The sequence below is a fragment of the Nycticebus coucang genome, chromosome 19, assembly GCF_027406575.1.
Source record: "Nycticebus coucang isolate mNycCou1 chromosome 19, mNycCou1.pri, whole genome shotgun sequence".
NCBI classification, from domain to species: Eukaryota; Metazoa; Chordata; class Mammalia; order Primates; family Lorisidae; genus Nycticebus; species Nycticebus coucang.
Window position 1 is genome coordinate 40943175 of NC_069798.1, and position 2633 is coordinate 40945807.

The window sequence follows — 2633 nt, forward strand, 5'->3', positions numbered from 1 at the left end:
TTAAGTGCACAGTCCAGTGGCATTAAGAACATTCACCTAGGGGGCAAGGTTTCAAGATGGCTGGGTGGTTGACCAGGAGGCTGACTCAAAGGCCCCACCAAGTAAAAGAGGCTGGGAGTCTCCCATCCTCGCTTCTTGCAGCCCTGGGAGCCCAGAAAAAGTTTTTTTTTCTTTTTCTTAATGAAAAAGTAAACCACACAGATTGTCAACATGGGATGGAGATCTACGTTGTCCACCAAGAGTGGAAAATTTATGAACCCTACAGACCAAGCTCCAAAGGAAGCCCGGAAGAGAGAATTAAAGAACAAAAAACAGCGCATGGTACTAGCTGCATTTTGAAGATGAAGGATTCCAAACAGATTATCCGGGACATGGAGAAACTGGATGAAATGGAATTTAACCCAGTACAACAGCCACAATTAAATGAGAAAGTACTGAAAGATAAGCATAAAAAGCTGTCTGAAACCTTTGAACATATTCTACGACTCTATGAAAAAGAGAATCCAGATATTTACAAAGAACTGTGTCTTGGCACAGTAACTGAGAGAATGCCAGGAAGGCTATGTTAACCAGTGTGATGAAAGCGTGTCAAATGGTCTGTGAAGCTAGTGAATGATGCCCCATGATCATATCAATGTACACAGCTATGATTTAATAAAAAAAAGAACTGAGAAAGCTAGAAGTAGAATGTGAACAGAAAGAAGAGAGCTCAACTTAGCCAGTATTTTGATGCTGTCACGAATGCTCAGCATGTGGAGGTGCAGAGTATTCCTTTGCCAGATATGCCACATGCACCTTCAAACATTTTGATCCAGGACATTCCACTACCTGGTGCCCAGCCACCCTCCATTCTTAAGAAAACCTCAGCCTATGGACCTCCAACTCGGGCAGTTTCTATCCTTCCTCTTCTTGGACCTGGTGTTCCATGTTTGCTCCCAGGCAGAAAATCTCCTGGCCTTCCTCCTGATCTACCTCCCCCTCAAGTCTTGCAGATGTACTACCCTAGATCTTCCTTCACATAGATGAGACGAAGACATGTTATATAGTCCTGAACTTGCTCAGCGGGGTCATGATGATGATGTCTCCAGCACTGGTGAAGATGATGGCTATCCTGAGGACATGGATCGGGATAAGCATTATGACAGTACTGACAACAGTGACACTGACAGATCAGATGGAGAAAGTGAGGGGGATGAATTTATACACCACGATGATGAAAAAAAGTCAAGTCTAAGTGTATGATGTGCATATATGCCGGAAAAATCAAGGAAAAAAAAGAAGAACATGAAGGAGCTAACTCCTCTTCAAGTCATGATGCTTCGCATGGCAGGTCAGGAAATCCCTGAGGAGGGACGGGAAGTAGAGGAATTTCAGAGGACAATGATGGGGATGATTCTGATGACTCTGAAGCAGAAAAACAATCAGAGAAACAGCATAAAGGAGAAGCTCATTCTCATGGCACATCTACTGCTTCTTCCCAGCAGCAGGCTCCCCCACAGTCTGTTCCTCCTTCTCAGATATAAGCACCTCCCATGCCAGGGCCGCCTCCTCTTGGACCACCACCTGTTCCACCTTTACAGCCTCATGGACCACCTCCAGGAGCTCCTCCATTCCTGAAACCACCTGGAATGCCAGGACTCTGAGGGACTTTACCCCAAATTTTACCTCTAGGACCACCACCAGGCCGGCACCCTGGCCCTCCCCCAGGTCCACCTCCAGTTTGCCTCCTGGACCTCCTCCTTGAGGACCTCCACCAAGGCTACGTCTCCTGCACCTCCAGGTATCCCTCCACCACGTCCTGGCATAATGCACCCACCTTTGGTGCCTCCACTTGGACCTGGCCCTGCCCTGGGCTTTTCCCACCAGCTCCCTTGCTGAACCCTGGGGTTTTAAGTGCCCTGCCCAACTTGATTCAGCAACCCAGGGCAGATGATACAAGTGCAGCCACCATTGAGAAGAAAGCCACAGCAACGGTCATTGCCAAGCCACAGATCACTAATCCCAAGGCAGAGATCACTCGATTTGTGCCCACTGCCCTGAGAGTATGACCAGAGAATAAAGGGGCTACTTCTGCTCCCCAAAGAAAGTCAGAGGATGATTCTGCTGTGCCTCTTGCCAAAGCAGCCCCCAAATCTGGTCCTTCTGTTCCTGTCGCAGTACAAACTAAGGATGATGTGTATGAAGCTTTCATGAAAGAGAAGGAAGGACTACTGTGACAACTTTTGATGCCAGACCAGGCTCCTGTTCACAACGGTGGCCCATGAAGAAAGAGGCTCTTGTTAAACTTAGCTGAAAGAGCTACTTCTACCATCAGGGTATTTTCTAATTTCAATTCAAGGAACATCCTAAAGTTTAGCCTTGTTCAGAATTTACTGCATATAAGAGAGAGTATTTCATTCAGAATAGATTGGTTATTGAAGCAGTGCTGCTAACATCCATTCCCTGTCACACCAACGTTTCCATCCCATTTCTTTCCCCTCTCCAGCTCTTTGGAAATTTGTGATCAGGGGGATCTTAGTTCCTTATTTGTTTTGACTCTCTTCCTCTGTGCTGTGAGCACTGGAGTAGAGATTTCTGAAAACCCAGTTTATTTCATCTTGCCTTTTGTGTTTTGAGTTATTTTTAATATTTTC

General features: G+C 46.2%; 1 pseudogene; it reads left to right on the forward strand.

Annotated features, from left to right (window-relative positions):
* Positions 1 to 210: 210 nt before the first annotated feature.
* On the forward strand, positions 211 to 2216 carry LOC128571973 (WW domain-binding protein 11-like; annotated as a pseudogene).
* Positions 2217 to 2633: the final 417 nt, after the last annotated feature.